This window comes from Rhinopithecus roxellana, chromosome 13 (genome assembly GCF_007565055.1).
Source record: "Rhinopithecus roxellana isolate Shanxi Qingling chromosome 13, ASM756505v1, whole genome shotgun sequence".
In the NCBI taxonomy this organism is placed as follows: Eukaryota; Metazoa; Chordata; class Mammalia; order Primates; family Cercopithecidae; genus Rhinopithecus; species Rhinopithecus roxellana.
The window spans coordinates 110,705,136-110,731,023 of NC_044561.1; the positions used below are offsets into that span (position 1 = coordinate 110,705,136).

Below are 25,888 nucleotides of genomic sequence, written 5' to 3' on the forward strand. Positions count from 1 at the left end.
CTGCCTGAGTTCCCCCATCCCAGGGAGTCCTCCAAGACTGTCCTCCAGGAGCCCACATGTGCTCCTTTCACCTGGTTTCTTATAAAGCAGAGTCTGAGGTCTGCAGGGTGGGAACAGGTCTTCATGGATCCAGCTGTTGTCACATCAGAATGACCCATGGGGATGCAATCCAGGCAGACATCTGCCTCCCCCAATAGGATTAGAACCCCAGGGGCTCTAATTAGAACCCCAGGAGACCAGAACTGCAGTGTTAATAAACACAGATGGTTAGTTAGACCCAGCTTGACTATACAGATTGAGAAAAACTGGGGCCCAGAGAGGGACAGAGATTGTTCAGGGTCACTGAATAAGACCTATGGCCAAACCCAAGCTAACTCCATTCATTCATTCATTCATTCATTCATTCATTCATTCATAAAAAATTCACTCAGCATTGACTACTTCAGGCCCTTTGCCAAGGGTTTACCAGGGCGGAAGTTTGCTCACAGGATGCTCACAACAGGCAAGCATGTAAACAACAAACATCCTTCAAAAGTGCAATGATGAGTACTGCAATTGAGATGTCTGAGATACTGCAGGAGCCCAGGAAGGGTACTTGACCAGGCAGAGGGGAAATAGTCAGGGAGGGATGCCTAGGGGAGGTGACAACACAAGTAGAATCCTAAAGGAGCCATAGAATATGCAAATGACCAGGCACTACGGCTCATGTCTATAATCTCAGTACTTTGGGAGGCTGAGGCTGAAGGTTGTTTGGGAGGCCAGAAGTTTGAAACCAGCCTGAGCAAGGAGTTGGTTGAAATTGTTTGTTTGAGACCAGAGGAGCAAGACCTCATCTCTGCAGAAAATACAAAATTAGCTGGGCATGGTGGTGTGCACCTAGCTACTTGGAAGGCTGAGGTGGGAGGATGGCTTGAGTCTAGGTGGCTGAGGCTCCAGTGAGCTATGATTGTGCCACTGCACTTCAGCCTGGCAACAGAGTGAGACCCCATCTCTGGAAAATATATATACAAATTTTTTTTAATTAAATGAAAATTTGAAAAACAAAGGAGGAAGGCCCCTCCAGGCAGGAGGATCAGCGTGGGCAGAGACTTGGAGGTAAGAGTGGTGTGGGACGGCAGCAAAAAGCAGTTCAGTGTTGCAGGAGCCCAGATTTGTGTGGCAGGAAGAGGCAAGAAGTTTATCACACCTGCTGAGTGTTTACTGTATGCAGGGCCCTATTCAGGCACTGGGTTAAGCACCATGAGCAAATGTACACAAAGTCCCTGCCCTCATGGCTCTTCCGTTCTAGGGGAAAGAGGAGAAAAAACCAAACCAATAAGCAAACCAAGGCATAATATTCATGAGGAGGTAAGTGCTGAGGGGAGAAATAACGTGGAGTAAGGGGCTCCTATTTCATGACATGTAGCCAGAAAAGGTCTCTTGATGAACATATCCTTAGTGGAGACCTGAAGGAGACAGGGCAGTGAGTGGCAAAGCAACTGGGTGAGGTACGCTCAAGGAGGAGGGAACAGCGAGCACAAAGGTCCTAAGGCCTGAGCAAGGTGAGGCTGGAGACAGGTTGGCAGAGGCCAGCTCAGAAAAGGACCTTACATGACATGCTAAGAATGATCTTTCCTCTTCTTTTTGTAAAGTGTAAGAAGCCAGCGTTGGGGCTTTGTTAGTCCATTCTCACACTGCTATAAAAAAATCCCCAGCTGGGTGCAGTGACTCACGCCTGTAATCCCAGCACTTCGGGGAGGCCAAGGCAGGCAGATCACTTGAGGTCAGGAGTTCAAGACCAGCCTGGCCAACATGGCAAAACCCCATCTCTACTAAAAATACAAAAATTAGCCAGGCATCATGTCACAGGCCTGTAATCCCAGCTACTTGAGAGGTTGAGGCAGAAGAATCGCTTGAACCTGGGAGAAGGAGGTTACAGTGAGCCAAGATCATGCCACTGCACTCCAGCCTGGTGATAAAGTGAGACTCTGTCACAAAAAAAAAAAAAAAAAAAAAAAAAAGAGGAGAGAAAGAAAGAAAGAAAGAGAGGGAAAGAAAGAAAGGACCTGAGACTGGTAATTTATTCAAGAAAGAGGTTTAATTAACTCACAGTTGTACATTGCTGGTGAGGATTCAGGAAACTTACAAACATGGCAGAAGGCAAAGGAGAAGCAGGCACCTTCTTTACAGGGTGACAGGATGAAGTGAGTACCAAGTGAAGGGGGAAGGGCCCCTTATAAAACCATCAGATATCATGAGACACACTCACTATCATGAGAACAGCATGGGGGAAACTGCCCGCATGATCCAATTACCTCCACCTGGTCCTGCTCTTGACATGTGGGGATTATGGGGATTATAATTCAAGATGAGATTTTGGGTGGGGACACAGCCGAACGATATCATTCTGCCCCTGGCCCCTTCCAAATTTTATATCCTCACATTTCAAAACACAATCATGCCTTTCCAACAGTCCCCCAAAGTCTTAATTCATTCCAGCAATAACCCAAAAGTCCAAGTCCAAAGTCTCATCTGAGACAAAGCAAGTCCCTTCTGCCTATGAGCCTGTAAAATTGAAACCAAGTTAGTTACTTCCTAGATACAATGGGGATCCAGGCATTGGGTAAATATGCCCATTCCAAATGGGAGAAATTGACCAAAACAAAGGGGCTACAGGTCCCATACAAGCCTGAAATCCAATAGGGTAGTCATTAAACCTTTAAGTTTACCATGTAAACTTTAAGTAAACCAAAATGATCTCCTTTGACTCCATGTCTCACATCTAGGTCACACTGATGCAAGGGGTGGGCTTCCAAAGCCTTGGGAAGCTCTGCCCCTGTGGCTTTGGAGGGTATAGCCCCCCCTCAGCTGCTTTAGTTGACTGGCATTGAGTGCCTGTGGCTTTTCCAGGTGCATGGTGCAAGCTGTCAGTGGATCTACCATTCTGGGATCTGGAAGACAGTGGCCCTCTTCTCACAGCTCCACTAGGCAGTGCCCCAGTGGGAACTCTATGTGGGGGCTCCAACTCCACATTTCCCTTCCACACTGTCCTAGCAGAGGCTCTCCATGAGGGTTCCACCCCTGCAGCAGACTTCTGCCTGGACATCCAGGCATTTCCATACATGCTCTGAAATCTAGGCACAGCCTCCCAAACCTCAATTCTTGACTTCTGTGCACCCACAGGCTGAACACTAAGTGAAAGCCACCAAAGCCTGGGGTTTTCACCCTCTGAAGCAATGACGTGAGTGGTACCTTGGGCCCTTTTAGCCACGACTGGAACTGAAGCAGCTGGGACACAGAACACCATGTCTCAAGGCTTCACAGAGCAGGGGGGAGCCTGGGCCCAGCCCACAACACTGTTCCCCCACCTAGGCCTCAGGACCTGTCATGGGAGTGGTTGCCATGAAGGTCTCTGACATGCCCTGGAGACATTTTCCCCTTGTCTTGGTGATTAACATTTGGCTCCAGGTTACTTAAGCAAATTTCTGCAGCAGGCTTAAATTTCTCCCCAGAAAATGGGCTTTTCTTTTTCTATTGCCCCCTCAGTCTGCAAATTTTCCAAACTTTTATTCTCTACTTCCTTTTGAATACTTTGCCACTTAGAAATTTCTTCTGTCAGATACCCTAAATCATCTCTTTGAAGTTCAAAGTTCCACAGATCTCTAGGGCAGGGGCAAAATGCCACCAGTCTCTTTGCTAAAGCATAGCAAGAGTGACCTTTACTTCAGTTCCCAAAAAGTTCCTCATCTCCATCTGAGACCACCTCAGCCTGGACTGCATTGTCCATATCACTATCAGCATTTTGGTCAAAGTCACTCAACAAGTCTCTAGGTAGTTCCAAACTTTCTCATATCTTCCTATCTTCTTCTGAGCCCTTCAAACTGTTCCAGCCTCTGCCCGTTACCCAGTTCCAAAGTCAATTTCACATTTTTTAGCATCTGGTACCCCATTCCTGGTACCAATTTACTGTATTAGTCTGTTCTCACACTGCTGTGAAGAAATATCTAAGACTGGGTAATTTATAAAGGAATGAGATTTAATTGGCTCACAGTTCCACATTGCTGGGGAGGCCTCAGGAAACTTACAATCATGGTGGAGGGCAAAAGAGAAGCAGGCACTTGCTTCACAGGGTGGCAGGATGGAGTGAGTGCCAAGCAAAGCGGGAAGAGCCGCTTATAAAACCATCAGCTCTCGTGAGACTCACTCACTGTCATGAGAACAGTATGGGGGAAACCTCCACCTGGTCCCACCTTTGACACTTGGGGATTGTGGGGATTATAATTCAAAATGAGATTTTGAGTGGGGACACAGCCAAACCATATCAGACTTAGAAAACAGAAATGAAGGCCTCAGAAGCGAGTTTCTTCTCTGACTCCCTCCTGCCCTCCTAGCTCTCAGTCCTATTCCTGAAGGCTAGCCATAGAAACTAGAATCGTTCTTCCACAACATGGGCTGTAGAAACCAGAACCTCTTCTCCCCAAAGCTAGTCATAAAACCTAAAAATACTACTCTAACTTTCCCTCCAACTTTCTGTATAAAAACTGGCCATAAAGAAATGATCTTTCCTTTGACTGTAGGTCATAAGATCCCCATTCCAGAAAAGGTCCTGCCCCATCCCCAGAAGGAAGGAGCACTGCTCAGAGAGACCAAGAAGAATCTAGACAGGCAGGCCATGCTGGGTTTTCCCACTCAGTCTATCAGCTTTAGATCAGACCCTTTTTGTCCAGTCGTATTTCTACATGGCTGTTTATACTTCATTGAAGGTAAGCAAAAAAATGAACAATTTCCTCTGTATCTTTGGGTCTTCATTCTAAAGACTCCCATGAACACATGTTAAATAAATTTGTGTACCTTTTCTCTAGTTAACGTGCCTTTTGCGAGGTGATTTTTCAGAGAACCTTTAGGGGGCCAAGGAGAAGGCTCTCCCTTGGCCCCTGTGTCAGCAAAAGGTCTAAGTAGAGAAGAGGGGGCACGCCCCAGGTTAGATTTTGAAGTTCCTCTGACTTCCATGTGGAGAATGGACCAGGTGGCAGCAGGAGGGCCAGTGAGGCATCTGTTATGTGGTCCGGGCTGGAAGTGATGGTGGCCTGGTTGGTGGATGGAGGGCATGGGGCGCTGAGGAGGAGAAATGGGGGTGCTGAACTAACTATCAAGGAGGCAAACCCATAGGGCTAGATTGGTTGCTGTTGCTGGGTTGGTCAGGATGATGGCAGGCCATGGGAGGAAGGCAGGCCCATCTCTTAGACAGAGGCAAAAACAGGGATGAGCGGGGCTGGGGAAAAGACACATTTAGTTTTGAACGCCTGAACCTGAGGCTCCTATGGGACATCCCTGTCTTGGGGATGACGATCTGGGGCTCCAGAGAGATCTGAGCCGGAAAGGAGGTTGAGGAGTTGTCATCATGATGGGGGGTTGGTAGTAGTGCCTGACCCACTCGTCATTTGCCGTGGCTTGTGACTATTGAACTGGGAGATAAGGAGGCCCAGGACAGAACCTCAGAACCCAGGAAACCCCCAGGGTTTAAAGGGTGGAATTGAAGCTCACAAGGGAACCAGGGAGTTGTCTAGGCCCCAGGGAGAATGAGGAGAGTTTCAAAGGATGCTTCAATGGGAAAGAGACAGGCAATGTTAGGGTTTTCCCCAGACCTACTAAATCAAGGATGAAAATACGTTCCTGGAATGTTGGCAGGCAGTAAACAGAATGACACTTCTCTTAACAGACTAATGTGGATCTATCTGCAAGGTTGGCATGTGTCTGTAGTCCCAGTTACTAGGGAGGCTGAGGTGGGAGGATCGCTTGAACCCAGGGGTTTGAGGTTACAGTAAGCTATGATTGCACCACTGTACTCCAGCCTGAGTGACAGAATGAGACCCCATCTCTAAAAGTAAAAATTTAAAAGGGCCAGGCACAGTGGCTCATACCTGTAATCCCAACACTTTGGGAGGCCAAAGCAGGCAGATCACGAGCCCAGGCGTTCGACACCAGCCTGGGTGACGTGACAAAACCCCATCTCTACAAAAAATACAAAAATTTAATAGGTGTGGTGGCACATGCCTGTAGCCCTGGCTACTCAGGAGGCTGAGGAGGGAAGACCACCTGGGCCTGGGAGGTGGAGGCTGCAGTGGGCCAAGATTGCACCACTGCATTCCAGACTGGGTGATGAAACAAGATCCCCCCATCTCTAAAAATAAAAATTAAAAGAGGCCAGGTGCAATGGTTCATGCCTGTAATCCCAGTACTTTGGGAGGCCAAGGTAGGCAGATCACTTAAGCCCAAGTGTTCAAGACCAGCCTGGGTAACATGATGAAACCCCATTTCTATAAAACCTACAAAAATTAGCCAGGCATGGTGGTGCATGCCTGTAGTCCCAGCTACCGGGAAGTCTGAGGTGGGAAGATCACCTGAGCCTGGGAGGTCGAGGATGCAGTGCACGGAGATCACACCACTGCATTCCAGCCTGGGTGACAGAAAAAGACCCTGTCTCAAAAAACACAATTAAATTAAAAGAAAGGTTGTATTTGTTCCCTACTGCTAGGTACCAAATGACTCCCCAGCCTAGGGGCTTAAAGTGGCAACGAACAGTTTCTGTGGTCCAGGAATTCAGGAATGGCTTAGCTGGGTGGCTCTGGCTCAGAGCCTGTCATGAGGTTGCAGTCACAATGCTGCTGGCCAGGGCTACAGTCATCTGAAGGCTCAACAGGGGCTGATGGATCTGCTTCCAAGATGGCTCACTCACATGGCTGATGAGCTGGTGCTGGTGTTGGCAGGAGGCCTCAGTTCCTCATCCTGCAGACCTCTCCCCAGAGCTGCCTGAGTGTCCTCACAGCATGGTGACTGGCCTCCCCCAGAGTGAGTGATCCCAGAGGGAGCACCATGGGCCACTGTGTCTCATGACCTAACACTAAGGAGTGTCCACGGAGTTTGGAAAGAAGTTTTTTCATATATCCAAACCACAAATATTTGTGAAGCTCCTACTGTGCGCCAAGCTTTGTTCTTGGCACTGGCAATGGTGAAGGGAACAGAGCTTCGCCTCCCTCACGGGCTAGGTTCTTTTCCTAGGGCTGCCATAACAAAATGCCACTGATGGAGTCACATAAGCAAGAGAAATGTATTCTCTCACCATTCTGGGGGCTAGAAGTTTGAAATCAAGGTGTCAACTGGGCCGGTTATGTTGAGGGCTGTGAGGGGAGGGCCTGTTGCAGGCTGGCTTCTTAACTTGCGGACAGCTGTCTTCACGTTCAAGTGGCATCCTTGCCATATGTACGAGTGCCCACATTTCCCCTTTTTATAAGGACACCAGTCTATTGGATTAGGCCCTACCCTAATGACCTCATTTTAATGTGGGTTCCTTTGTAAAGACCATTTCTTCAAATAAGGTCACATTCTGTGATATTGAGGGGGTTGGGAATTCAACATAGGAATTTTCAGAGGGGGGACACAATTTAACTCATAACCTGAGTGAGGGAGATGATAAGCAAAGGGGTCTATAATACCTGAGGAGCCCGGGGAGATGGAGAGGCAGAAAGCAGCCCGGGGGAGGTCCATGATGGGCAAAGGGAGGGGTGGCCTGTAGGTAGAAAGTGGGGTGGGGAGCAGAAGAAGCGGACAGAGGGTGGAGAGTCACCAGGAGACATGTGCAGCTTTGAGGAGCTTTGGCTGAGCAGGGAGTCCGGGGTGGTGGCTGGAGGGAAACCTGGGACCAAGAGGGAGTCTTATCTGATTTTATGATGAAAAATCTTGTAAGCTGAAAAGACAAAAACAAAAATCAGAAAAGGAGGGCAAGGCCGCAGGTGGAGGGACCGGCCTCTTCTGGGTGCGGAGAGGGCAAGGCCGCAGGTGGAGGGACGGGCCTCTTCTGGGTGCGGAGAGGGCAAGGCCGCAGGTGGAGGGACGGGCCTCTTCTGGGTGCGGAGAGGGCAAGGCCGCAGGTGGAGGGAGGGGCCTCTTCTGGGTGCGGAGAGGGCAAGGCCGCAGGTGGAGGGACGGGCCTCTTCTGGGTGCGGAGAGGGCAAGGCCGCAGGTGGAGGGACGGGCCTCTTCTGGGTGCGGAGAGGGCAAGGCCGCAGGTGGAGGGACGGGCCTCTTCTGGGTGCCGAGAGGGCAAGGCCGCAGGTGGAGGGACGGGCCTCTTCTGGGTGCGGAGAGGGCAAGGCCGCAGGTGGAGGGACGGGCCTCTTCTGGGTGCGGAGAGGGCAAGGCCGCAGGTGGAGGGACGGGCCTCTTCTGGGTGCGGAGAGGGCAAGGCCGCAGGTGGAGGGACGGGCCTCTTCTGGGTGCCGAGAGGGCAAGGCCGCAGGTGGAGGGACGGGCCTCTTCTGGGTGCGGAGAGGGCAAGGCCGCAGGTGGAGGGACGGGCCTCTTCTGGGTGCGGAGAGGGCAAGGCCGCAGGTGGAGGGACGGGCCTCTTCTGGGTGCGGAGAGGGCAAGGCCGCAGGTGGAGGGACGGGCCTCTTCTGGGTGCGGAGAGGGCAAGGCCGCAGGTGGAGGGACGGGCCTCTTCTGGGTGCGGAGAGGGAGAGAGAGAGGGAGGAGAGGCAGGTGTGTGTTCATGGTGTGGGGTAGGAGACCTGTTGAGTGAGGAGGTGCCAGGCTGCAAGGGCCCTGAGGAGGGAGAAGGCTCAGGGTTTGGCTGAGGGACACAGGAAGCTTGCAGGAAGTCGGGGCTCCCAGCCCTCTCTCAGCCCCCAGACCTCCCTCCCAATCCCCAACCCATCCTGGCAGCTTCTGTCCTTCCGTTTCCTTCCCATCTCTCCCAGGGCCCCTCCTACGGCCTGTGGGTCTGTCCCTCCCCACAGCTGTCCTGCTGATCAATGGATGCTGTGTTCTCTCTGGCTCCCTTCCACGTGTCCCCGCCTCGCAGGGGCCATGGCCTCACCCCGGGGGTGCACAGGCCTGTGGTCAAAGCAATCTCCATCTGGCCGCAGGGAAGTTCCGCCTCCACATCTATGACAATATTTGAAATTCTTCAGAAGTTGCATTTTATGTTATCACACCCATCGGGTCCTGCCCACCTTTTGAAAACCCTCCAGGGACCCCCGACTGCTCAGAGAACAAAACCCAGACACTTTAAAGTGACCTCCAAGGCTCTGCATGCTTCAGCTTCTGCATTGCTTTGTAGCAACTTTTCATCTTGAAATAATTTTAGATTTACAGAAGAGTTGCAAAGACAGTATGAAAAATTCCAGCATACCTTTTCTCCGGTTCCCCTCACGTTAACATCTTACAACACCATAGCACATTTATCAAAACTAAGACATCAACATTGGTACAATGACGTGTTACTTTTGTAGGAAATGAAAGTAATTATAGATTTTTTTCGTTTTTATTGTGGAACATGCCATAGAGACAAAGGCACATATGTACAGTCTGAAGAATAACAATAAATACCCTTGAACTCACCAATACATTTAAGAAATAGAATATTACTGTTACCTCTGACACTCTGCATGCTCCTTCCTGATCACACCTCCCTGCCTCAGTGATTGAAGCAGGAATGTTAATATATGGGGGTGACTGATACGGGGGTGAGAGAGAAAGAAGAATTCATTACTTCCAATTCCAAGACAAAGCATCACACAATGCCACAGAGGGCCACGGGGGCAGCACCAGGAACCCGTGCAGATGCCTGCGTCATGCTTCCTGTGCACCCTGTAGAGTGTACACCCTTGGGTGAGGAGGTAGAAGCAGGGGCAAAGACAGCACCAGGTTGAGGCTTTATTGGAGTTTCCAGGAGAAAGGCAAGGAAAGGCAAGGCAGACTAAACATCGTGCTCTCAGAACGGTGCACAATTTAAAACTTATGAATTGTTTATTTCTGGAACTTTTCATTTATTTTCAGACCGAGGTTGACCGCGGATAACTGAAACCACAGAAAGTGGAACCACAGATAAGCAGGACTGCTGTATAGTATATGATCGTCTTCATGTTACAATGTTTCTATTTTCTTTTCTGAGACAGAGTCTTGCCCTGTGGCCTAGGCTGGAGTGCAGTGGTGCAATCTCAGCTCACTGCAACCTCCACCTCCTGGGTTCATGCGATGTTCCTGCCTCAGCCTCCTGGGTAGCTGGGATTACAGGTGTGAGCCACCAAACCCAGCTAATTTTTGTATTTTTAGTAGAGACGGGATTTCATCATTTTGGCCAGGCTGGTCTTGAACTCCTGACTTCAAATGATCCGCCTGCCCCGGCTTCCCAAAGTGCTGGGATTACAGGCGTGAGCCACTGCACCCAGCCAATGTTTCTATGTTCGATTGTTAATGGCTATTTGATTTCTCTCCAGGTGCACAATGCTTCTTTGAGTATCTCTGTATCTGTGGCTGATATCCAGATGCAAGGCTTCTTCTGGGCATCCCTGGGAATGGGAGTGCATAGACATGCATGGTCAAATTACAGCACAGCCTCTACACTTTTACTGAAGATGGAAACCTGTTTTCCAAAGTTTACTTGCCTAACATGATGTAACTATCATGCAAAAATAAAATTAAGAATAAAAATTTAAAAATGAAAGTTTACATGTTCACCAGCTCCCTCCAGACCCTCATCTGCCTTTGGTGCTGTCTGGCTTTATTTGTTTATTTATTTATAGAGATGGGGCCTCCCTGTGTTGCCCAGGCTGGTCTCAAACTCCTGGACCCAAGTCATCCTCCCAAAGTGCTGGGATTACAAGTGTGAGCCACCATGCCTAGCCTGACTTTAAAATTTTTGCCAATCCAGTGGGTATGTAATGATATCTCAGTGAGTCTTAATCTGCACTTCTTTGATTGATAATGAGATTGAGCATTTTTTTCATGTTTTTAAATCATTTATGCTTCTTTTGTGAAATTCCTGTTCTTTTGTTGCCCAATTTCTATTGTGTTATTTATTAATCTTTTTCTTATTGTTCATAGGCGTTTTTCTATATTATGGATGCTGCTCTTCGGTTAGTCACATGTGTTGCAAATCTTGCAAATTGTGATTTATCTTTTCATTCTCTGAATGGGGTCTTTTCATGACAGGGTCCTCTAAATTTTAATGTAGTCAAATTTGTCAACTATTTTCTTTATGGGTTAAACTTTTTAATCTCATGTTTTTTAAGTTTCATTAAAGAATCTTTTCATAAAGATGCTCTCCTATATTTTATTATAAAGTTGTAAAGTTTTGTCATTTATATTTAAATCCTTAATCCATCTGGAATGGATTTTTAATGTGTGGGATGACCTAAGGAATCATTTTCATTTTCTTCCATATGAATAGCGAGTTATTCTGGCACCATTTCCTGGGAAGACCATCCTTTTCTCCTGGATTTGTGATGCAGGCTGTGTTGTTTATCACCTTTTCATATATGCATGAGAAAAAAATGTTAAGGAAAAAACCAAGAGAAATAAAATGGTAGAGGCAACACTTTGGCCCAGCAAGTCTATGTCTAAGTGCTTATCCTAAAGAAATAACTGTAAATGAAAAAAAAATATATCTCAAAGATGTGGTTTATAAGAGCCAAAAATTAGCAAACAATTTCATTGCATATGCAACAAAAGAAACTGTTTAAATAAATTTTCTTACATCTATACAATGGAACATTATGCAGTAATCTAAAAGACATGGTAGATTTTAAGGTGGTGACATGGAAAGAAAAATTGAAAAGCACAGACTATGGAACCACATCCAGATACAGTATAATCCTCACTATGTAATCTAGAGGTATGTTCTTAGACAAATTACAAAAGAGGGAGGATATATACCAAACTGCAAGCGGTTTATCTGTGTTATCTGGCTTTAAAAAAGTTTGTCTTCTTAGCATCCCAGTATATTATATGAATTTTTATAGTGATATCAGGCAATCATAAATAAAACATAGTTCACTTTCTCCATGTTAAAAAAAACATGATGTTGCATATGCTTAGGTTAATACCATAGGACCCAGCAACCCATTCCTAGTTATTTTCTTAAGAATCTGAGCACATTTATGTTGACACCAAAGCCAGTATGTGAAAATTCATCATAGCTCCATTCACCCAAAACTGGAGGCAACCCAGATGTCCTTCAACCAGTGCGTGATAAACAAGCTGTGGTTCATCCACACAATGGAACATTACTCAGCAACAAAAAGAAACACTATTGATGGATGCAGTGCCATGGATAAACTTCAGAGCACTGTGCTAAGTGAAAGGAGCCAGACCCAAAAGGCTACATACACTATGATTCCATTTATTATATGGATATTCTGGAAGAGGCACTCTTATAGGAAAACAAAACGTCAGTGTTTGCCAGGGGCGGGGACGGTGGGAGAGATTTACTATAAAGGGGCACGGGGACGTTTTGGGGGTGAAGGAACTGTTCTGTATCTTGATTATGGTGATGATTACTTGACTATGGGTTTGTCAAAACTCATAAACCTACTAACTAGAAACTACCCACTAGAAAGGATAAATTTTACAATATGTAAATTACACCTTAATAAAGAATTGCAAGCTATAAAAGGTGCTGCAGGTAATACCTTTGTAAATTAAGATACAGCAACAATGTGAAAGCTAAAGAAAAATACGTGATGTAAGAACGTTTAATGACATGGAAAAACTTTCACAGTATCAAATGAATATCCATGTTGCATAACGCTATAATACACAAGTCTGTGTACCCAAAGGCACGTATACATGTACACACCAGTAGAAAGAAAAAAACTGCTGGATAAACACCGCAAATGGTGTCCACAGGTCTCTCTGAGTGGAGGCATCACTGTTGGTCTTTATTTTCTTTTGCTCCCTGGGTTTGCTGTTTTCCCACGATGTTTCCCACAGTGTGTTCCCGCTGGCGTCCATGGCTGGCTCAGGTAGGCTGGGAGGAGGTGGCCACTCCACAGCTGGGAAAACTGCAGCCTCCGGATGAACCCTGGCTGACAACCTGTCTATGTTTACTTTTCCTCCCTGGGCAGACAAGGAGGGAGACTGGAAGAAGGGGCCAGAAATTCAGACTCAGAGGCCCCCTCCAGAGGCCACAAGGCAGTCTGGCCCTCTCTGAACCAGTGGCTCCCACTCACTGGCCCCTTGTCTCTGCCTGGACTCCTGTGGATGAGTGGAAGGCCTAGAGGGCGCCCTCTGGTGCCCACCAGATCGACTCCCAATTAATCATTTAACTGTGTCTCCGTGGGCCAACTATTCAACTTCTCTGTGCCTCGAGTCCTCCTCCAAAAATGGGGATAAAGACAGTGCTTGCCTCGTGGGGATGTTGTGTGTGTATACATGCATACACACATGTGCAAAGAGCTTAGAGCCCCGCCTGGTACCATTTTCACGCTCAGTAAATGCTTAGGAGGATTGTTGTGGCAACCCAGCAGCCTGATGTGTAAGCCTATGGTCCCATCTCAGGGCATGTGGGTGTCACAGGATTGTAGTGGGTGTCACAGGATCGTAGTCCTGACGGCCCAAAAATAATGTTAAAATGACTCAAGGACTTCACTTGTGCTTCTGAGCTTCCTGAAGGAAATAGGCACAGTCTATAGAACTACTTCCCAACACTCCCTTAGTTCAACTGTCCACTTCCTCAGCACAGTCCCTGCCATGTCTTTGGAGGTCCCCCTGCTCCGGACTTCCTTCATTCAGCCAACAGTGTTTATTGGGCACGTGCTATGTGCCAGCTGCTGTTTTAGGCTCTTAGAATAAATCAGAAAACAAAATAGTGAAAAATGCCCATGATCCACATGTAGATTCTAGAGGTCACCCCAGAGAAAAGCCCAGACCCTTGGCCTTCCTCTGACCTGCCCCTTTCTTCCTCGTTCTGCACCCAGAACCCAAGAAAACCCTGCAGCCCTTCCTGGGAGGGCGGTGGAGAGGAAGGATCTGAGTTGGCCAAGCCAGGCTCTCCAGTAGGCAGGGCTCCAGCAGAGGCTGGGCATGTTCAGTCATCAGCAACTGCGTCCCATTACCTGTGGAAAGCGCCAGCCCTGGCCTGGCAAACAGTAGGAGTTCATCAAGGGTGCCTTCGTTGTACAGTGGTTGCCTTGTACCCAGTTGGATTGGCAGCAGCTTCAGGGCACGAGGAGTGACTATTCACTCCTTGAGGAGCTTGCAGCACAGGGCAAGGTGCACAGTAGGCACTTGGTGGCCGGCAGGGCCCTCTGGGGCACCCTATAGGTGAATCTCTTGCTGAGTCCACGGAAGGCCCATGTCAGAATCCAGTAATGTGCTGGGGAGGCGAGCTGGGGTGGGGTTGGAAGTGGTGCTCACCAGCCCAGCCAGGGTTCCTCTTAAAAGTCACAGTGCTCAAAGCCAGCACAGTGCCTCACCTGTTTGTATACCCTCCCCTGGCTCATCTCCCATCCATTAGTCCTCAAGGTACATCTGTGAGTCCCATTGGTCAGGTAGTGGGTACAATGGGAGGAGACGAGGGTGTGGACTTATCTTCAGATCCACCTCTTAGTACCTGTGAGACGTCAGCAACCACCCTGACCCTCTGTGTCTTCATCTGTAAAATGCACGTATTAGTCTCTTCCTTGGTGGAAAGGATTAAATGAGATGCTGCATATGGAGACATGTGGGGTTTTGTAAGTGCTCATTCTCCCTTTTCCCTCAGGAAGAAAGCCTCCACCTTCAGACTATCAGGCACTTGGGGACAGACCCCAGGATACTGCCTTTTGTGGCTCTTACCACCTATGGTCACCTCAGTTACTCAAGCCACACATGCATGTTCGTGTATCCCCCGCATTTACACAGAAACTCACGGGCATTATATCAACCAGGGTTCCTAGTTGCAAGCAACAGAAAGAAACTATGACTGACTTAAGCAGAAAAGGAATTTCTCAAAAGGATATTATTTGATTTATGGAATCACAGGAAATTTTCCAGGTCTCCACCTGGAAGGCAGAATGAACCTTATTAAAATTAGTTGAGATGCACACTTAGCATTGTGCCTTGCACAGAGTAAGTGCTCAGTAACTCTTATCCAATAATAATGAAAGCACATCTTATGGTGTGACACCTCTGCTCAAAATCCTTTCATAGATCCAATTGTCTAACATGGAAACCCTGGCCTCTGGGCTGTGGATACTTGTGATGGGGGAGGTGGTGCAGGCTCCAAATTCTTTCCAAGAGTCTGCAAACCCGCAGACCCATGAAACATTGTCTGTAGGCCAGCACTCATCCTCCACCCCTCTGCCTGCTTCTCCGCTTTCCTAGTTCCTTCTCCCTCCTGTAGGAATTCAGCATTGCCACTCCGATTGGCTGGATTTTGGGACATTGATTGAGCCTTGTTTTCTAGTGGGCAGGAGGCTCTGTGGCTTAAAGGCCACGAGCCCAGCTGCCAATGAATCAGTACTTTGTTTCCCCAGGTAGAGTGGGGAAGAGGGGGCAGGGAACTGGCAGGGCAAGTTTGGGGCCTTCTGCTCCAAGGTCCCTCTGGCCAAACTTTATCAAATGTCATCCAACATGCCCCTGGCTCTCCATTTCAGATGTCTGTAAACTGGGGACTAAACAACGCAAATGTGTTTAAAGGAGTTGCTAAATTTTCAGTGGCTTTTTCTCAGTGTTTTGCAAATCTAACGACTATCATGGGAGGACCTTTGTACTTAAAAAACTTGGAGTGTCACCCACCACCCAGTACAAGACCAAAGCATGGCTCTCAGTGCCTTTGCTTAAACAGTTCCCTCCACCTGGCCTGCCCTTCGCCCATGCCCCTCCTACGCCATCACAGATGCCAGCTCAGAGAGGCAGTTCCTGCTGGCTGCATGGTGTCCCACCTGGACTGTGACACCAGCCTCTTCACAGCCTCTAGCCTTCGGTGCTACCTACCTGACCCCACCCATACATCTAGCAGGCAGAGGGACTGGTCCAGAAATGCACACATGGTCACCTTGATTGCACTGAGCCCTGCCCTGCAACTAGTTACTGGGTTTTCCACCAGGCATCCATTTAGCTTAGTCATCTTCCTCTGGGACACTGGCTGTTTGATGGTGACAGACCTAGGCCTAGGTTTCTGAGAATCAAGAATATGAAGCAACAGGCAAACTAGGTTGAGCCTCACTTTCTTCCCCTTCCACAGGAGGCTCCTGCCCTGGCTAACAGAGGAGGTGTGAGTCCTGCCATTTCCTGGCCTATAAGATGCCCCTCAAGGCTGGGCGCGATGGCTCACACCTGCAATCCCAGCACTTTGGGAGGCCAAGGTGGGCGGATCACCTGAGGTCAGAAGTTTGAGACCAGCCTAACCAATATGGTAAAATCCCATCTCTACCAAAAAAAAAAAAAAATTAGCCGGGTGTGGTGGTACGTGCCTGTAATCCTACTCAGGAGGCTAAGGTGGTAGAATAGCTTGAACCCGGGAGGCAGAGGTTGCAGTGAGCCAAGACTGCACCACTGCACTCCAGCCTGGGCGACAGAGGGACACCCAGCCAAAAAAAAAAAAAATGCCCCTTAAGTTTCCCAGGCTGAATATATGCTGTCACCTGAGCCACTGAGAGGCTCCCCCATGGCTCCAGTTAGTGGGAGGAACTGGAGTCTCAAGAGAGAAGGAAAACGGAACCCAAACCTTTGCAGACACTCAGACCAGCTACTAAGTGCCACGCACATATTTGATTACACTGACTCCTCTGGCAAGTCTTATAAGGCTGGTGTTACTATCCCATTTTACAGATCAGGAAACTGAGGATGGCTGAGGTAGCGACCCTTCCTAATGGGTAGGAGTGGGATTGAACTGAGCCACACAGTCAGCATTTATCCCCTCAACAAAGAGTAATAGCTGCCTCCGTGGTCCAGGCCTGGCTTGCCAAAGGCTGTACATTTTGTGTGGAATAAACCCAAGTTGCCGTGGGAGGGAGGGAGTTCAGGGAAGGCTTCCTGGAGGACACAGTGCTGCATGCCAGATGGTGGGAAATGCATCTTCGAAGGCGTGGAGGTGTGACAAAGGCTCACATGTTCAAGGTTATTTCTCTAAGTTAGTGTTTCTTGAGGCGTGGCATCAACTGGGAGCTTCCCAAGCCTTGTCATCTACCCTGTACTCAGGATCAGGGCGTGGGGCTTGCTTTTGAAAATTGGCATGGTCACAAGCTCCTGGGCGGTTGTACTTCAATGTGGCAGTGCGAGAACCCGTGGGGTGGGATCTGGAGGGCCCTGTGAGCCTGTTAGGGAAGTGGGCCTTGCCCCTTGGTGATGTGAAGCAGAGGGGGGATGGTGCTGGTGTCAGCTTCAGAGAGATCTCTTCGGCAGGTGTAGGTGACCAGCTTGGAGCCTGAGCACCTGAGACAAGGCCGGAGAGGCCATCAGGAGGCCAGACAGCAGGAATCAAGGTCTGGACTTCAGAGTGGTCAAGAGGATAGAAAGAATAGAGAAAGAGAGAAGGAGGACTTGAAGAGGGCTTCCAGGTTCCGGCTTTATGGAGGAGGTGACAGGGAACTGGGTTTGGAGAACTGGTGGAGCTGAGCCAGCACTGCAGCCCTTACACCAGGGCAGGTCAGGACCCCACAGGCCCTATGCCTCAGGGTGTCCGACACCTTAGAGTGCCTTCCTCAGAACTTCCTAGGTCTCACCTGGCACCTAGAACCAGCTAGGGATAGCAGTGTCATCGGCGTGGGCACCCCAGGCCCGGAGTCAGGCCCCGATCTGCTGTCTCATTCCTCATTTATTCTCTATGGAGCACTTTCCAGCCCTGGACCCTGAGGATGGACCTGCCAGCTGCCCTGAGAGCTCTGGAACTCATTCTACGAGGTGTCCTGGGGCCCTGGAGCCAGGTCCCAGTTTCAGGAGGGTGCCTGGAGAGCTGATCATCCCTGCTGGCCAGCACGATGTTACTTTGGTGGAGTCATGTGAAATTGGGCTGCCAGAATGGTCCTCACATGCTGATTTGAGGTGACTCCAAACATTTGCCTGCCCAGAGCTCTGCCTAAGGACAGCCGTGGCTGCAGCCACACTTGCTGCTGGTTGGTATCTAGACACTGCCCTGAGATCCCTGGGTGCCTTCCTGCTACACCAGATGGGATGACTCAGGTGAGGTCCTTGGGGAGGCCATCCTGGCACCCACTGGCCAATGATTCCCACCTGCTGGTCCCTCCTCATGTATTACACCTCCACCTTAATCGGAGAGTCGACATCAACATCCCCTGCAACAGGACCGTTGAATGTCACATGACCTGAGGTACTGAGAAGAACGCAGCATCCCTTCTGTGGTTTCCTTGCTCAAAGGGCATGACCTGAGTCCAGTCCTGAGGAAACACAGCCAAACCCAAACTGACAGACATTCTGCAAAGCAGCTGGGTTGCCCTCTCCAAAAATGTAAGTCATGAAAACACCGAGAAACTGTTCCAGCTTAAAAGAGACCAAGAGGCTGGGCGCGGTGGCTCACACCTGTAATCCCAACACTTTGGGAGGCAGAGGCAGGCAGATCATGAGGTCACGAATTCCAGACCAGCCTGACCAACATGGTGAAACCCCGCCTCTACCAAAAAATACAAAAATTAGCCAGGCGTGGTGGCACATGCCTGTAATCTCAGCTACTCGGGAGGCTAAGACAGGAGAATCGCTTGAACTCAGGAGGTGGAGGTTGCAGTGAGCCGAGATCACACCACTATACTCCAGCCTGGGCAGTAAGAGTGAAACTCCATCTGAAAAAAAAAGAAAAAAAAAGAGACCAAGAGACATGAGAAGAAACTGCAACAGGAGGTCCTGGATTGGAACCTAGACCCACTCACATCATTATTGGTACCACTGGTGAAATGGGAATGGGGTCTGTGGATTAGCTGGTAATACTGTATTAATGTTTGTGCTGTGATAGGCCAGGCATGGTGGCTCACACCTGTAATCCCAGCACTTTGGAGGCTGAGGCAGGCAGATCACAGGGTCAAGAAATCGAGACCATCCTGGCCAACATGGTGAAACGCTGTTTTTACTAAAAATACAAAAAGTAGCTGGGCGTGGTGGCACGTGCCTGTAATCCCAACTACTTGGGAGGCTGAGGCAGGAGAATCGCTTAAACCCGGGAGACAGAAATTGCAGTGAGCTGAGATCGTACCACTACACTCCAGCCTGGTGACAGAGCAAGATTCTGTCTTAAAAAAAAAAAAAAAAATGCGCTGTTTGTGCTGTGATTATGCAGGAAAGTGTCCTTGTTTTTAGGAAATACAAACTAAAATATTATGCATGCATTTACACCCAAATAATTCTGAAAAAATATTTACATATATACATCTATACACATATATATTCATATATAGATACACCTGTAAAGGTAAGTTTAGTAAAACTTTACTAACTTGGACAATCTGTGTGAGGTAAATATAGGAATTTTTGTACTATTTTTGAAACTGTTCTGTAAGTTTGGTATTATTTCAAAATAAAAAATTGAAAGCAATTTTAGAGTCTTAACAACCACAAATTATAATAGACACGGCTACCATAATTGAGCATCTCATACGGACTCCAATGCATTCGCTCATTTAATCTAACATTAACAACACAAGGTAGATATTATTAATCCTGTTTTACAGAAAAGGAAAGAGTCTCAGAGTGGTTAGTGACTTTCCCAAGGTCACACAGCTTGAAAACAACAGAGGCCAGAATTGAACCTAGGCCAAACTGGCTTAAGAACCCGTGCTCTCCATTTCTGAGAGATGGAGAAATGGGCAAGTAAACAGATAACAATTACACAGGGTGGCAACTATGGAGACAGACTCTGAAGGGAGCCCAGAGAACCTGGAAGGCTCCCTGTAGGAGGCGATATTTGAACTGGGCCTTGAAGCTTGTATAGGAGTTTTCCAGTTATGGACAGAAAGTCTCCAGGTAGAAGAAATGGCATAGTCAACGGTGCAGAAGCTTGAAAGGATAGGTCCCTGGAGGTTGTTTTTCCAGGCCTCACCAATCTGTGGGTAAAAATGTGGTCACATTAAGTGTCACTGGCTTTTTGTCATTGCTTACAAAATACCCCTCATGCTTCTCCAGGAGTCCCCAATCCACAGTCACCTCCATCACATAACGCAACAGGAGGCGCCCCCTCCCCTCATTTTGAAGTCTTCAGCATCTCTTTCCCATTTTTCTGCTTGTGTGGCCTTAGGCAAGTTGCATAACTTTTCTGAGCCTCAATTTTTTCATCTGTGAAGTGGAGCCAATGATACCTACTTTCAGGGTTAGAAAAGGATTAAAAGAGAATGTCAGCCAAGGGCTTGGCTTGGTTTCTGATATGGATTAAGCCCTTCAAAGATGGTGGCTGTTCTTATGAATGAGGACCCTAGGTCCCAGAAAGGGGCAAAGACTGGTCGAGGTTCACACAGCCAAGCAGAGGCAAAACCAAGGCTCCACCCTAGGCCCTGGTCCCCACTAACCTCCCCCTAACCCCAGCCTGCCAATGTTCCCAGCTCGTGCTCTCCCCAGGATAAGGCAGAGCCAGGCAGCGAGCAGCTCTCTACCAGCTGCCGCCAGCAGCTCTCTCAGGGCTCAGCCGGTTGGGGCTTGGCTAATTTCCTAATGTGGCTGAGGGGAAACAGCCCCAACTATCAGAGGCCGTTGCATATTTGGCAACAGCCAACTGCCCCTATTGCTTTTCTTCCCGTGATCCTCCTTCTGGCTGGAGGAGGCCAGGCCTGCTGTGAGCCAACATTGTGACACAGGTGAAACACTCCAGTTTCCTGCGCAAAAGAAGCCGGAGGGGCACCCTCCCGTCCACCCACCCCTGGAGAGCTGCTCCATCTTGTCTTCCTTTCCCTCAGCCTTCAGCTCATCCCAGAAACTGCCCTTTGTTCAGGGCTCAGGCCTTTAGTCTGAAAAACCACCCTCCTTCCATCAGCCCCCAGGCACCGAGGCAGACGCCTCTCACTGGAAGCCTTGGGGGTTTGCCAGGCCAGACTGAGCTTGTCCTTAGTCTCCAAGCACTTAGGGTCTGGAACTATGCTCTGAGTCTTCTTTCAATGTATTCACTGTTGAGTATATCTTGTGTCCCACTCTGGATTGCTGTAATAATAATAATGAATGTTAGTATTAATAATAATGAAGATCAGCCCCCACCCGGTGCCCCTTGGAGGCTCATATCCTTCTGACCAGATTACTGAAAGGAGCCCGTTTATGAGAAGTGAAGCTGGGAAGGAGACAGTGTTTGTTTTAGCATAACAAAGCAGGAGAGAACCCCTCTTAAGCGTTTATGCCGTAATACAAAATGTACACAATGTTTGATTGTCTTTCTTTCATTTTTTTTTTTTTTTTTTTGAGACGGAGTCTTGCTCTGTCACCCAGGCTGGAGTGCAGATCACAGCTCACTGCAACCTCCGCCTCCCAGGCTCAAGTGATGTGACCCTCCCACCTCAACCTCCCAAGCAGCTGGGACTATAGGCGTGGGCCGCCATGCTGGCTAATTTTTGTATTTTTTGTAGTGACGGGTTTTGCCACGTTGCCCAGGCTGGTCTCGAACTCCTGGACTCAAACGATCTGCCCACCTAGGCTTCCTACCATGCTGGCCTGATTGTCTTTTCCATACTGCACCTTGAGGCTGGATCTCCAGGAGGGCCTGCTCCTCTCCTCCCCTTCACCCTCCAGCATCTACCACAAGCTCCTCCTTCACCTGCAACCCCCACTCAGGATCAAAGAATGGTTGGCAGCATAGCCTGGAAGCCAGACACACGGAGGAAGGGGGGACCCTGGTGGGTGAGGGAGGGAAAGGGCTAGAGAATCAGAGCTGAGGGGAGGGAGAGTACAGGGCCTCAGGTGACCACAGAGGTGACCTCTTGTTAAACCCGAGCAAGACCTGTGCCTGAGGATGGAGTGTGGGGACAAACAAGGAAACAGGTTCAGCAAGTTTAAGCAGGAAGCTCACGGTCACAGAGTGAGGAAGTGGCAGAGCTGGGATCTGGACCCAGATTTGTCAGGTTCCAAACCATCCCTTAACAGCCTTGCTGTGCTTCAGGGGCTCACCTAAGGCAGGCAATGGCTGCTTCTCCTCGCAGCCCCTGGCAGAATGGAAGGCTCACAGAGGCAATGGCAGCCACAGATTCCTCTATCTTTGCACCTGTCCAGTCCAAACCCAGAGGCCAGAGGGCCAAGAGCTCAGTTTCCAGTGATGCTGGCATGTTTTCCTGGGGGCTCTGAGGCTCTCCAGTCAGCTAGTGATGAAGGTTGACTTATGATTATTTACTGAGCACCTTCTCTGTGTAAATCGATTCACACCTATTATCTCATTTCATCTTCAGGAACAACTTCCATGGGGAGCATTGTTTCCTCATCTTTAAATGAGGAACCCCAATTTCAGAAAGGTAGAGAAACTTGGCCAAGCTCACAGAGTAGGGTAGACAGGCTGGGACTATGAACCCAGGTCTGCCTGGCTCTAAACCCAATTCACTTTCTTCTGGAAAAAGTCGACAGCCTAAGGAGAGAAGAGCAGGAAAATAGACAGATCCAGCCCTTGAATTGACCAACTCTTGATCCACCCCATCTGTGAATTTCTACTGAGAATATATTTTCCCTATGATTTAAGCTGCGTCAAATTGAAAGAGCAGGAGAGAGTTTTGGGGGATGACAGGATTCTTCTCTATCCTGATTGTGGTCCTGGTTACAACACATAGCTATAGATGTATCAAAATTCCAAGAACTAAAAGGAACTCTAGGAAGCAAATATGGCAGTTAAGGTTTTATAAACCCAGGTGGTCTATTCTTGTCCATAGGTTTGAAATATTTTATAATAATTTTAGCGAAAAGAAAAACAACAAAAACCAGGAGGAGGAGGAAGAGGAAAAGGATATTTGGGGGAAAGTCTGTTTAGATGGGATGGCTGGAGCTGCTGCAGCCATCTTGCAACCATGAAAGAAGCCAGTGTAACAGCAAATCTGACGCACGGGGATGGGAGAACAGAGAGATGGAAGGATGATCCTGTAGATGTCTGTCAGTTGCTGAATCAATCAGAATCTCAAGCCTGTCCTCCCTCTGGACTTCCTCTCTGCGACAATAAATTTGTTTATTGTTGAAGCAATGTGAGTTGGTGGTTTCTGATACTTGGGTTGAAGACACTGTCACTGATACAGGATACGGGGTCAGATCTGAAGCAGTGGGGCAGCTCCATGGCCAGCAGCAGTGCTGACAAGGAGGTGGTGGAAAGTCACTGATGGGCTCACCTAGATTTGGCTGGGCATGAGACATCGGGGAAGCCAGTGGGTTGCTTGTTCAGAAACTTGCCAGCTGGTTTTTGTTGTTGTTGTTGTTTTTGTTTTGGTGGTGGTGGTGGGGTGGGGAGCACAGGGTCTTGCTCTATCGCCCAGGCTTGAGTGCAATGGCGTGATCTTGACTCACTGCAACCTCTGCCTCCTGGGTTCAAGAGATTCTCATGGTGCTCGCTTCAGCAGCATATATACTAAAACTGGAACGATACAGAGAAGATTAGCACGGCCCCTGTGCAAGGATGACACACAAATTTGTGAAGCGTTCCATATTTAAAAAAAAAAAAAGATTCTCGTGCCTCGGCCCCCTGAACAGCTGGGATTACAGATGCATACCACCATGCCTGGCTAATTTTTGTATTTTTAGTAGAGACGGGGTTTCACCATGTTGGTCAGGCTGGTCTCGAACTCGTGGTAGTAAGTGATCCACCTGCCTTGGCTTCCCAAAGTGCTGAGATTACAGGTGTGAACCACCACCCCCAGCCATCAGCTGGTTTTAAGATTCTAATTTTATAGCAATGGAGGTTGTTGTCCTGTGATTTCATCTTAATGTTCATTTCCTAGCTGACACCCTCACTGATACCACATCTACCTGGGCCTTGGAGAACTCAGGAACTTCGAGCATCTAAGAACTGGAAGTGTTCAAAAATGTGCAAGATAATTTTTCAAAAATCTAATTTTTGTGACAAGTCATCAATCTATGTGTTCTGGCTGCTAGTCTTCCTGGTACAGATGCAGACATCTGAGTCTGGGGGCTCAAATCACTTGGAAAAAGGGAGAGCCGGGGTGAGGGCCTACAGTCATAACTCCTCCTGGCACCTGCCTCAGGTGAGGGAAAATCTTCTCTCCATGAAAGGAGGAATGACCATGACAGTGAAGTGATCGCTGCATCTCAGTTTCCTTGTCTCCAAAATGGGGAAGAGGTCAGGCACAGTGTGGCTCGGCCTTAATCCCAACACTTTGAGAGGCTGAGCCAGGAGGATCACTTGAGCCCAGGAGTTCAAGACCAGTCAGGACACATAGTGAGACCCCATCTCTACAATAATAATGATAATATTAAAACAAAATGAGGAAGAATCATCCCTCTCTCAGGGTTGTTTTTTGGCTTGGAGATGATGCGTGTGAAGCATCTGGCACACAGTGGATGCTTCACACACGGCCACTGCTTTCATTCTGAAGCAAGCCAGAAGAATTCTAGCTGCTGCAGATGGAAGCAGGAGGGGAGACTCTTTTAGAACCAAACAAAGAGAGGAAGAAAAAAACTTTTAAGAAAAAAAGAGATTGCTAAATGTAATAGTCTGATCGTGACGCTGAATAAATGTCTTTTTTTTAATGTGCTGTGTAAAGTTAGTCTACTCTGAAGCCATCTTGGTGAATTTCCCCAACAGTGTGAAGTTAGAATTCCTTCAGGGTGATGCCAGGTTCTATTTGGAATTTATATACAACCTGCTTGGGTGGAGAAGCCATTGTCTTCGGAAACCTTGGTGTAGTTGAACTGATAGTTACTGTTGTGACCTGAAGTTCACCATTAAAAGGGATTACCCAAGCAAAATCATGGAATTACTGGTTATAAAAGTGATTGTTGGCACATCCTATGCAATATATCTAAATTGAATAATGATACCAGATAAAATTATAGATGGGAATGAAGCTTGTGTATCCATTATCATGTGTAATCAATAAACGATTTAATTCTCTTGAAAAAAAAAAAAAAAAAGAAAAAAAGAAGAAAACTTCAGAAGGTCTCACGTCCTCCAGGCTCAGCGGACTTCATTAGATTTTCATAAAATCCAAAGTCGGGGAGACAGGGCACCAGGGGGCTGATGAGGACCCAGCGGGAGAGAAGCCGTCTGCCCCCTCTGCAGCCCCGCCCCTCCTCTCATCACCATGGAGACAGAGCAGGCTGCCCGGTGGGGTTCCTGCCCACTCAAGGCCTGAGGCTGCTGCAGAGGGAGGGGCAGGGGCCGAGCAGACAGGGACCTGTCTAGAAATCTGGGTTGGCGGTGGGGAGTGTCTACATCCCCCCAACTCCCAAGGCGCTGAGGGATTTGGGCTGGTGTGGGATGCATCTGGAGGGCTGTGTTTTGATCCTCGCTCTGCTAGCAGCTTGCTGAGTGACTGTGGGAAGAACCCTTCCCCTGGTGAAGGCTCAGGTCCTACATCTGCCAAAGGAATGAGTAAAAATGTACAAAAACAGAAGCTTGGATAAGAAAGCTGTGGGATGAGGAAGCAATGAAATATTTAATGCTGGAGAAGAACATTCGCTACATATTGTTTATCGAAAAAAGGCAACTTTACCAAACTGACCAGGTGATCCTATATTCATTAACAAACAAACATGGACCCTCTACCTATGCTTACCAACAAAAGAGGGAGAAAAGAAATGCTCTAAAATACACTTTGGCTTGTCTCTGGAAGAGGGAGTTACATGTAATTTGTATTCTCTTGTTTCTTTCTCAAATTTTGGCCAATAAACATGGATTACTTTTGAAATTAGGGTAACCTTAACATTAAGTATTTGGATATTTATTTTGCACGGGCACTGTGCTAAATGCTTTACGTGGTTTTAAGCTCATTTGACCTTCTCCACAATCCAGAGAGGAAGCAGTACTATATATTTCTCTTCTACAGAAGAGAAAACTGAGGTTCAGAGAGGTTAAAGGGCTTGCCTGAGGTCAGACCACTAGAGAAATAGACAGGGCTAAGATGTAAAACCACAGCCAAGATACTAGACTCTAAACTGTGAGCATTTAATCATTACCACTACTGCCTCTCAGGACAAGAAAACACTAAAGCATCTGTTTTCTTAAATGTTTTACTATCAA

General features: G+C 48.1%; 1 long non-coding RNA gene and 1 other non-coding gene across 2 annotated transcripts in view; both read left to right on the forward strand.

The window, feature by feature from the left end:
• LOC104655822 overlaps positions 1 to 15,446 on the forward strand; it is a 33,759-nt gene extending 18,313 nt beyond the window's left edge. The window contains exons 2-3 of the long non-coding RNA XR_747032.1: positions 10,563 to 10,693; positions 12,885 to 15,446. This is a non-coding gene — a long non-coding RNA (uncharacterized LOC104655822). The remainder of the gene's footprint in view (positions 1 to 10,562; positions 10,694 to 12,884) is intronic.
• A 7,787-nt stretch (positions 15,447 to 23,233) lies between these two features.
• LOC115892970 lies at positions 23,234 to 23,340 on the forward strand. Its single transcript, XR_004052935.1, has one exon. It is a non-coding gene; the product is annotated as a U6 spliceosomal RNA (small nuclear RNA).
• Positions 23,341 to 25,888: the final 2,548 nt, after the last annotated feature.